Genomic DNA, 11,528 nt, shown 5'->3' on the forward strand with positions numbered 1-11,528 from the left:
TATGTATGGTTATTATGTATCTGTAATAATTAAAAATAAAAATTAAAAAAATGTTTCTGTTAGTAAGGAGATACCTTTAAGAGAATAAAAAGGCTAGCCACTAGTTAGTAAAAGATAGCTACAATACAGATATGGAGCAGAGAGTGGAGGGGATCAATATATTTATCCCTCATACAAACCAATAAAACAAAGAACACCTACCAGAAAATTAGGCAGAAGACTTCAGTGAGCTCCTCAAACAGAAGATATACAAATGGCTAAAAAGAAACATATAAAAGGCTGCTCAGTCTCATTAGTAATCAGGGAAATGCAATTTAAAACCGACATGGAGTGTGACTTAGTAGAACCACTTTGGGAAACTGTTCTGTGACCTAGAAATCCACTCCTAGATATATACCCAAGAGAAATAAGTATACATAAGAATGTTCACAGCAGCTTAATTGACAATATCCAAAACCTAGAAATAATCAATAAGAAAATGAATAAACAAAGTGTAATATAATCATACAACAGAGCTCAGCAAGAAAAAAAAAGTAACCAACAACTTGTGTAAATTGCAAAAAACCATTATGTTGGGCAAAAGAAGCCAGACACAGTAGAGTCCATACTGTCTGAGTTCATTTATATGAAGTTCAAAAGCAAGCAAAACGCATGTATAGTGGCCGAAGTCAAAACAGTGTGGATAGAATAGAAACTTCTTTCTAGAAAAGAGCATGAGAGAACTTTCTGGGGTGTTGGAAATATTCTACATCTTCATCTGGGTAATGTTTACATAGATACATTTATATGTAAAATATTCTCTCAGGATGCACATTTTCACATTTTATTGTGTATGACATACACCTCAGTTACACACAAAAACCCATTATGTAGCTACCAGAATGGTTAATAAAATTTAACAGATTGACAATTCTAAGCCTTGGCAAAGAGGTGGATAAGCAGGATTCCCATCCATTGTTGCCAGGAATCTAACCTAGTGCAACCACTTTGAAAAATAGTCTGGCATGACTAAGTAAAACTGAAGATATAAAAAAATGTTCATAACAGTATTCATAATTGCTGTAAACTGGAGACAAATATCCATCAGAATGAGAATGAAGGCTGGGCACGGTGGCTCACATCTGTAATCCCTGCACTTTGGGAGGCTGAGGCAGGTAGATCACCTGAGGTCAGGAGTTTGAGATCAGCCTGGCCAACACGGTGAAACCACATCTCTATTAAAAATACAATAATTAGCCAGATGTGGTAGTGCACACCTGTAGTCCCAGCTACCTGGGAGGCTGAGGCAGAAGAATCTCTTGAATCTCCAAGGCAGAGGTTGCAGTGAGCTGAGATCACACCATTGCACTCCAGCCTGGGTGATAAGAGTGAAACACAGTCTCCAAAAAAAAAGAGAAAGTGAATACAATAATTGTGTTAGATTCATAGTAGAGTATTATTCAGCAATGACTAATGAACAACCTGCAGCTCCATAAAACACAGGAGAATCTCACAAAATGACACTGAGTGAAAGCATCCAAGTAAAGAAAACAAACTAAATGTTTCCATTTATATAAAGTTCAAACAGCAGAGAAAACTAAGATTGGGTGCAATCTTAGAAAAGTAAGAAAATGATTTTCATGAAAGTCAGGAGAGAGGTAACATTTTTGAGAAGAGTAATATAGCTGATTAGGGCATTGGTCTATTTAATGAACTCAATATTGGATACAGAGTTAAGCTTCGTTGCTTACAACAAAAGATGCACCACTCAATGAATTTTCCGTGTATATGGTTTTTTTTTAATTTTTATTTTTGAGATGGAGTCTCACTGTGTCACCCAGGCTGGAGTGTACTGGCACAATCACGGCTCACTGCAACCCCCACCTCCCGGATTCCAGTGATTCTTCTGCCTCAGCCTCCCGAGTAGTTGGGACTACAGGTGTGCACTACCTCACCGAGCTAATTTTTGTATTTTTAGTAGAGATGGGGTTTCACCATATTGGTCAGGCTGGTCTCGAACTCCTGACCTCGTGATACGCCCATCTTGGTCTCCCAAAGTGCTGGGATCACAGGCGTGAGCCACTGCACCTGGCCCTGTGTGTATGTTATAGTTCACAATAGAAGAAGGTTAAAAATAATCAATGGGACCTGGTGAGTGATTGAATTTTGTGGGGGAGAGGAGGAGAAAGAAAGAATCATGCACAAGTCCCAGGTTTCTGACTTGCACAATTGCTTGGGTGCTGATGCCTTTCTTTCTTTTCTTTTTGTTTGGAAATGGAGTCTTGCTCTGTCACCCAGGCTGGAGTGCAATGGCACAATCTCTGCTCACTACAACCTCTGCCTCCTGGATTCAAGTGATTCTCCTGTCTCACCCTCCCATGTAGCTGGGATTATATGCACCCACCACCACGCCCAGGTAATTTTTTGTACTTTTTTTTTTTTTTAAGTAGAGATGGTTTCACCATGTTGGCCAGGATAGTCCAGAACTCCTGACCTCAGGCAATCCACCCATCTCAGCCTCCCAAAGTGCTGGAATTACAGGTATGAGCCACCATGCCCAGCCTGTGATGGCTTTCATTAAGATAGCAAACAGCATTTTCAGAGGAAGAATATGAAATAAATCTGCAACATGCTGAATTTAGAATACTTTTGAGACATCCAAGTAGAGCTGTCCAGTAGGCAATTAGGTATTAGCAGATGGAGTTCTCAACAGCAGAGGTTAGAGTAGAGATGAAAATGTTGGATTCACCCATGAGTGAGGCCATGGACATGGCTGTGACTGCTCAGGGAAAGAAGAATGACAGAGGGCTTAGGGCTGATTGGTGGAACATCAGCATTTAATGGCCAAATACAGGAGGATAAGCCAGCAAAAAAAAAAAAAAAAAAGATTGAGAGTGGTCGGAGGAAAATGAAGAACACGTTATGAACCATTAAGCAAGAGGAAAAAGTGTCTCAAAAGTAAGAAGTCACTCTCTGCAGCTTGATGCATATCTCAGGGGTGAGGTGGACATGGATTATGTGTAATTCTCAGCAAGTCAGTTTTTACTCTACCTCTTTCTGGCTGACTTGACACAAGCAACAACCCAACAGAAAACCAATGCTTCTGAGAATGGCTGCAACTTTTTATGTGCTATCTTTTGAGGTGAGAAGTCAAGGTTGAGCTCTTCTTTCTCCTGATTCTCAGGAAGGAGGGAAGCGGACGTGAGAACACTGATTGGGTATGTGTGTCACTGGGCAGCATCACTGTTAAAAGGTCAGCACACAGATTCGAGCTCACTTTTCTCCTTCTATGTGACTGAAGTGGTTGAGAACGTTGTCACTCCCCACCTATACCCTCAACTGTCAGGGACAGCCAGGGCCAAACCTACTGCTTGGGCAGAAGTGGCCAGGACAGGTGTCCAAGGCCAGATCAGCAGTCAGCCAGAGCAAATGGGCTCACTCTGGTTACATGACCCAGGGCAACTGACAGAAAGGAGTGAAACGTGGGGAAGATCTCGGTGTGTTTGAGAACTGGGGAGACGAAAAGGGTTAATCTCATGTCCTGCTTTAGTTTGAAACAATTTAAGCTTAATTAGATTCAAAAAAACCAGTGTTTTCACATGAACCAGCTGGGCTCATTCCAGTCTTCTATCCTGGTGTTTGCTGCCCAAGTCCTAGTTAAGAATAAAATGCACAGTCCTTTTGTTTTCTATTTGTCAGTGCAAATATTTAATACAAATCTTTCTCCCAGGGACCCTATAGACTTGAAAACTGGCTACAGATTAGAGGTGATTCTGATATTCCAGGGATCCCTGACCAGAATACTGTAATATGAAATTACCATAATTTCTCAATTTCTAGCACCACACACATAAACTACATCACACACACACACACACACACACACACACACACAGAGGCAGGCTTACCTACCTCTCAGAAAATTGCACAGATTCAACAAGAATAAATATTAATTAATGTATTCCTTAATGGCTGATGGATAATAATGTTAACTAAAACAAAGATGCTTTATTTTTAAACTCACTACTGATCCCCACCAAATATTTAAATCATAGAGTCTAAACTGACAGAACAGCAAATTAATACAGTCCTTTGGTAGGGAAATCTGATGATATATATTAGAAACCAATCCTGTTATTTGTTGCTTTTTTTAAAATCGACAAAAAATAATGACAAAATGATGTTTCATAAATCTTAGTACATTCTTACAATGAATACTATGTAAACACTTTAAAAATGAGGGCCGGGCCCAGTGGCTCACGCCTGTAATCCCAGCACTTTGGGAGGCCGAGGTGGGTGGATCACGAGGTCAAGAGATCAAGACCATCCTGGTCAACACGGTGAAACCCCATCTCTACTAAAAATACAAAACATTAGCTGGGCATGGTGGCACGCGCCTGTAGTCCCACCTACTCGGAAGGCTGAGGCAGGAGAATTGCCTGAACCCAGGAGGTGGAGGTTGCGGTGAGCCGAGATCACGCCATTGCACTCCAGCCTGGGTAACAAGAGTGAAACTCCGTCTCAAAAAAAAAAAAAAAAAATGAGATGCTTGAGTGAGAACTAGCTTTGAAGGAGACACAAAGTATTTAAAAAGTAAATAGAATGAAAGATACTATTTGTGGAACACCTATGTACTAGGGCTGTGCTGATTGATTGCACACCTGCTGTTTAATTTTATAATAACCTTAAAAGCAGTGGCATACTAACCTCATTTAACAAATAAAATGAAAACAGAAGCATAAGTTTATTATCTAGTATTATTGAGGAAGGACATAGCAGAATCAGGATTTAAAACCATGAAACCTTGATTTCAGAACCTATACTTCTACTCACTGTGCCAATGTTCTAAAAAATACAAACCTATGAATAATTATTTAATATCCATCAATGTTATATATTTTTTAATATACAGCAATGTATATAAAACCTCAATGTTATATATTTATCTAATATATATCAATGTATGAGTTCACAGCTCTTATCACTAAGGATTTTTGGGTTTCTTTAGTAAATTTTTTTTTATATACTATCTAGTCTAAGGTATTTTTTTATTCTTTATTAAATTTTAAGAAAACTGTCACAAATTAACAGTACGGATGATACAAATATATGGCAAAAGTAACAAGGAGGCACTTCAGTGACTGAAAGTTTGGAGAACAAAACTCTCACCTTCTCAAAAGGCACTTTTCTTCTTTCTAAGCTGCAATACTCTATGAAACTTTCACAACTACATAGTACTTCAAGAGTTTTTTCAAAAAAATAAAACAACCCCTCCTGAAGCATTTTTCAAATAAAACAAGAGTAAAAGCACTATCTTAATGTGTACTCTCAGAAGTTGGAAACATCTTTCATATCTAACATAGGAGTTAAGTACAGTTATCAACTTGATTAAATAGTCCTTAATCATTACATTAATGACAATAAGAAAAAGAGGTCATCCTATACTGCCAATTGTTACAAGAGCCTGAGTATACATATACCATATATCATGATAAAGTCTCCTTGGACCCAAAATTAAAGGTGAAAAAAGAAATGAAAACAGGGAGAGATGATATGAGGCTTTTCCCTCAACTAATTTACTCTAATACTATCTTTGTAATACATGTGTTTAGAACAAAACAATGCTACAATGAGCATCTAAGTTAAAACCATTATCAAAGAGGCAACTCCAGAATAGACATATACAGTATGCTCCTTGATGGAAAGACCTGCTGGTGAGAACTGACTCCTTCCCATATTCATCTATAAATTTGGCACAATTCTAATCAAAATCTCAATGGAATTTGTCTTAAAACTCATCAAAATAATTCTAAAATACACCAGAAGCAGTCAATTCATGAGAATAGCTAAGAAAAATTTGAAAATGAGCATATATGCCCTATTAGATATCAAACTTCTATAAAAAGCTACAGAGGAGAGGAGGTAATGGAATAAACACAGACAGACCTGTCACTGGAACAGAACTGAGAATCCATAAAGAGGCCTTATGTATGCAGGAAAACCTTGTGGCATTTGAAATATGAACAAGTCAGTGAACTGAGAGATGCAAAAGCCTATCCATTTGGGAAAAAATTAGACTCCTACCCTCACACTAGACATAAAAGGAAATTCCATACAAATGAAATGAGCTCAGTGTGAAAAAAAAATTTCACATAAAATATATGAAAATATTTAAAAGATAATCTTGGGATGGCAGAGATTTTGCTGAACAAGAAAAAAAAAACCCAAAAGCTATAAAGAAGTGATTTTCAAATTGAATAATGAAGAATTTTTTTTAAATTCTTCATTATTAAAGATTTGATCACGTAAGTTAAAACTTCTATATAAAGACACCATAAACAAAATTAAAAGACAAGTAACAAATGAGAAGAAAATACGTGTAGCATATATAACAAAAGATTAACCATTGTGATATCTAAAGAACGCCTATAAAGCAATAAGAAGAAAAGATAAACAACCCAGAAGGGGGAAAAATGGGCAAAAGTATGAACAGGTTATATCCAGAAGACTAATGTAACACCTAGTAAACTACAATCTAGGGGATTAAAGAAGGCATGTTTTTTAAAACTAACAAATTACACATATTTACATGAGATCGGAATGGCAAATGCCCTTCTAAACTTGAATCTACAGACAAAAATGACCAAGAAAAATCATTAATATTTTCATAGACTTAAAAAGACCTTTGTACTAGCATTTGTCTAAATCAATGTGAAAAATTCCAAGATTTATCTAGGCAGGAGAAGAAACACAGTTAATAAAAATGTGAAAATCTCATTATCAAACAAGGTGATTATAAATTAAAAAATACTTTTTTTAAATGTGAAAACCATTAAACCTCGCTGATACTTGGGGAAAATGCAGATCAAAACGGTGACACGACAGTTTTCATATATCATATTGGCAAATATCTAAAAAGTGAGAATGCCCAATATTGGCAAGGGTGCAGGGCACTCAATATTCTCTTATATTACTGGTGGAATTTTTAACAACATGTGAAAATAGTTGTGATATTTTGTCTGTTTGTTTGTTTTTAAACAGAGTCTCACTGTCACCCATGCTGGAGTACAATGGCACAATCTTGGCTCACTGAAACCTCTGCCTCCCTGGTTCAAGCAATTCTCCTGCCTCAGCCTCCCAAGGAGCTGGAATTAATTTTTGTATTTTTAGTAGAGGCTGGGTTTCACTATGTTGGCTAGGGTGGTCTCAAACTCCTGACCTCAGATGATCCATCCACCTCAGCCACCCAAAGTGCTGGGATTATGGCCACCACACCCAGCCGCAATATGTTAAGTGAGGAAAAGACATATTAAACATACAGTAAGATCTCAACCATGTTCCAAAATAATGTTTTATGAGTACCTTTACGCCAGGGACCAGTACTATTTACATGTACTAGTGCACTTCATAGTCACAATAATTCCATGAGTTAACACTATTAGTGCCCTCATTTTATGGAGGAAGAAACTGAGACGAGATCAAGTGATGGAGCCAAGACTTCAACTCAGGTTGACTACAGAGTCCCAGATCTTAACCAGTAGCACAATGTACAGAAATTAATCAAACTCTTTAAACACAGTGGAGTTGAGTATACTGTCTACTTTAATTCCCTATTTTGTCATAGATTTTCTACTACATTTCTCAAATACAATGATTTTTAAAAGGATCAAAATTCATAAGACAGCAACAGTGTCCCTGAAATTCCCCTAGAGATGCTAACTACAAAATAAAACTTATAAATCATAATCCAAATCATAAGCTTTAAACATTTTAGTATAATAACATTTTTCTAAATGAATTTTATGTGGATCTATACATAAGAAACAGATTAAAGCAGTATTTTTTTTTATCAGTGTATTTTAAAGCTCAAATGTGGCAGAGTATGGTGGCTCATGCCTGTAATCACAGCACTTTGGAAGGCTGAGGGAGGGCGTATTATTTGAGGTCAGGAGTTCGAGACCAGCCTGAACAACATGGTGAAACCATGTTTCTACTAAAAATACACACACACACACACACACACAATTAGCAGGACATGGTGGCACATAACTGTAGTTCCACCTACTCAGGAGGCTGAGGCAGGAGAATCGCTTCAAGCTGGGAGGAGGTTGCAGTGAGCCGAGATTGCGCCACTGCATTCTAGTCTGAGCGACAGAGTGAGACTCACATCTAAAAACAAACAAACAAAAAAAAGCAAAAAAAAAATTCTAATGTAGAACATGTATAATGAGAACAATAAAATTCTTCTGATGAACACAAACTTTAAACTACGGATAATTAGGCAGTCTTATGTCAAATTTGTTTTGTTTTGATTGCATGGTATCAAGAAAAACCTGACTGACAAAGATGAGTAGATAATAATGCTTGTTATGGAAATGATGAAGAATGTTTCTCATGTGTTTTTAAAATAGTATATTTATCTAAGGATTTAATTACACCTGTCCAGAAGTTTTAAAAGTAGAACATTTCTAAATTAATTCTGTAATAATGTTAAGGAATGTGAATACTTGGTAGTTGTAAACTTTTTGGTGAAAAATAAAAACTTTACAATATGTACTAATGCTGATATATGCATAAGGCAGTCACGTCATTGCATAATGCAGTTAGTTCTGAGAGTACTGAATATGCTTATGTAATATTACCAGAGCAAACAAGCACCACCCTGAAATTTCAAAATATCAACATGAAACTATAGTCTTACTAATCAATAATATTTTTATCCTTTCTGAGGAGGAAAAGAAAAAAACAATTTTAATTAAAAAATAAAATGGCTTTTTTTTCCTGAGACAACTTCTCAAATGACAGTCTTGCTCTGTCGCCCAGGCTGGAGTGCAGTGGTGTGATCTCGGCTCACTGCAACCTCCACATCTAGGGTTCAAGCAATTCTTCCTGCCTCAGCCTCCCTAGTAGTAGCTGGGACTACAGGTATGCGCCACCATGCCTAGCTAATTTTTGTATTTTTAATAGAGAATGGATTTCACCATGTTGGCCAGGATGGTCTCAATCTCTCAGCCTCGTGATATACCCACCTTGGCCTCCCAAATGCTGGGATTACAGGCATCAGCCACCATGCTCAGCCTAAAAAAATAAAATGGCATTCAAAAACTTTCAAGTCTATACACAAAGTGATAAATTCTATTCCAAGGATTGTTGTCCTGGGTATGAGCATTATAGACAATTTACATGTTCTTCCTTTTGCTTATTTTCTCTCAAATATTCTAAATGCATTGGTTTTTTATTTGTTTTTTTTTTTTTTTTTTTTTTTTTTTTTTTTTTTTTTTTTTTTTTTTTTTTTTTTTNTTTTTTGCTTTTTCACTTTTTATATTATTTTGAGAGATGGAGTTTTGCTCTGTTGCCCAGGCTGGAGTGCAGTGGTGCAATCTAAGCTCACTGCAACCTTTGCATCCCAGGTTCAAAGCAATTTTCAAGCCTCAGCCTCCCAGGTGGCTGAGACTACAGGTGCACACCTCACCATGCCCGGCTAATTTTTGCATTTTTGGTAGAGACAGGGTTTCACCATGTTGGCCAGGCTGGTCTCGAACTCCTGACCTCAGGTGATCCGCCTGCCTCAGTCTCCCAAAGTGCTGGGATTACAGGCGTGAGTTACCATGCCTGGCCAACTTTTTATTTTAAAAGTACCATAATTACAAACCATAGGAATTTTCAAAAAAGTAGTACACAGGGAGGTCCCAAGTTCACTCACCCAAACTCCTCCAATGTTGTAACTTATGTGACTCTAGTACACTGTCACCATCGGGAAACTGACCTTGGTAGGTCCCAAGTTTATTCAGGTTTCAACAGTTTTGTATGTAAAATGGGACTTGAGAACGCTAGGATTTGTATGCAGTATGTGTGTGTGTGGTTGTATGAAATTTTATCACATTTGCAGCTTTGCATAATCACACCTGAGATAGAGAACTGTTCCATCCCTACACAGCTCCCTCATGCTACCACTTTACAACCACACCACCCCTCACCTCCCATTCTGAACTCCTAGCAACCACTAAATCTGTTCTCCATGTTTGCAATCTTGTTATTTCAATAATATTACATAAATGCAATCATACAGTATGTAACCTTTAACTCTCTCTTTTTTTTTTTTTTTTTTGAGTTGGAGTCTTGCTCTGTCACCCAGGCTGGTGTGCACTGGGCACAATCTTGGCTCACTGCAAATTCTACTTCCTGGGTTCAAGTGAGTTTCCCACCTCAGCCTCTCGAGTAGCTGGGATTACAGGCTTGCACCACCATGCCAGGCTAATTTTTGTATTTTTTGTAGAGACATAGTTTCGTCATGTTGGTCAGGCTGGTCTTGAGCTCCTGACCTCAGGTGATCCACCCACTTTGGCCTCACAAAGTGCTGGGATTACAGGCGTGATCCACGGCCAGCCTTCACTCAGTATAATTCTGCCGAGATAACCTGGTGGTACAAATCAGTTGTCCTCATATATTAAAATTTAGCATGATATGCACTCGAGTGTATATATACACTTATAACATTTTAAAGTTTAAAACATTAAAATGTGAATCAAAGGTGTACGAAATCCCTGTTTCACTGACACAGAACAAGGATTCTGAGATACAAATTTTGAAAACTGGTACTCTAATACATGTCTAGCACAATCCATTACAGGCTGAGTATTCCTTATCTGAACGCTTTGGAGCAGAAATCTTTGGATTTGGAATTTTTTCAGATTTGGGAATATGTGCATTATATACTGGTTGAGCATCCCAAATCTGAAAGTGCAAAATCCAAAATGTTCCAAAATCCCAAAACTGTGAGTGCCAATATGACACTCAAATGAAATGCTCACCAGGGAATTTCAGAGTTTGGATTTTCAGATTAGGGATCCTCACCTGTACAAGCACTTTATAGAAGAAAGGCCCAGGGCTCAGTGCTATGTCTTACCGTGTTTACAAGAGTACATGCTTTACAAGAACACCTGGTTTTGCTCTTTTTATGGCCAAGTTCTGGATTCCGGTTCTTTCCCAAACCAGTTGAGCATGTTACATTCAAATATGACCACTTGCTCTTCTTCTCAAATGACCACAGTTTGCTACCCTTTCAAGTTCTTCCTAATGATTGAGAAAATGAACTCCTCTTAAATTTCCAGATCCGTGTGGTCCTTTAGCTAGCACCACACCTCAAGTCCAATTCTCCCGTCTCTGTGTACAGCAGGTCCACGGGACAAGGCCTCCCTCAGAAAGAGCTACCCCAACCTAGGACAGATTCAAACAAACTCTTCTCCCTCTCCCTCCCTCCAGGTACCTAGATTCCCTATCTCCTTCCTCTGTAGGCTAACTGGCTAAGTCTTCTGGATAGCTCAGCCCCATTGCCTATCTGTTAGCTAACTGGGTGTGACAAACCAAGTCCTCACACCTTCTGGTTTAGAAGGCAAACACTCCAGGAACTTACTTCTCAAATACCAATACCTTCACAGTAATTTCCCTGCCTTTCCAAAGAGTGCTCTAAACAGGTAAAAGCTATAATAAAACTCTACATATTTTTGTCATACAGATACCAAAAATGGCAGTTTTTTTTTTTTTTTTTT

The 11,528-nt window shown here is 37.9% G+C and overlaps 1 long non-coding RNA gene across 1 annotated transcript in view; it reads right to left on the reverse strand.

Annotated features, from left to right (window-relative positions):
• Positions 1–201: 201 nt before the first annotated feature.
• LOC108307634 overlaps positions 202–11,528 on the reverse strand; it is a 21,224-nt gene continuing 9,897 nt past the window's right edge. The window contains exon 2 of the long non-coding RNA XR_001826605.1: positions 202–257. This is a non-coding gene — a long non-coding RNA (uncharacterized LOC108307634). The remainder of the gene's footprint in view (positions 258–11,528) is intronic.

This window comes from Cebus imitator, unplaced genomic scaffold (genome assembly GCF_001604975.1).
Source record: "Cebus imitator isolate Cc_AM_T3 unplaced genomic scaffold, Cebus_imitator-1.0 Scaffold79, whole genome shotgun sequence".
NCBI classification, from domain to species: domain Eukaryota; kingdom Metazoa; phylum Chordata; class Mammalia; order Primates; family Cebidae; genus Cebus; species Cebus imitator.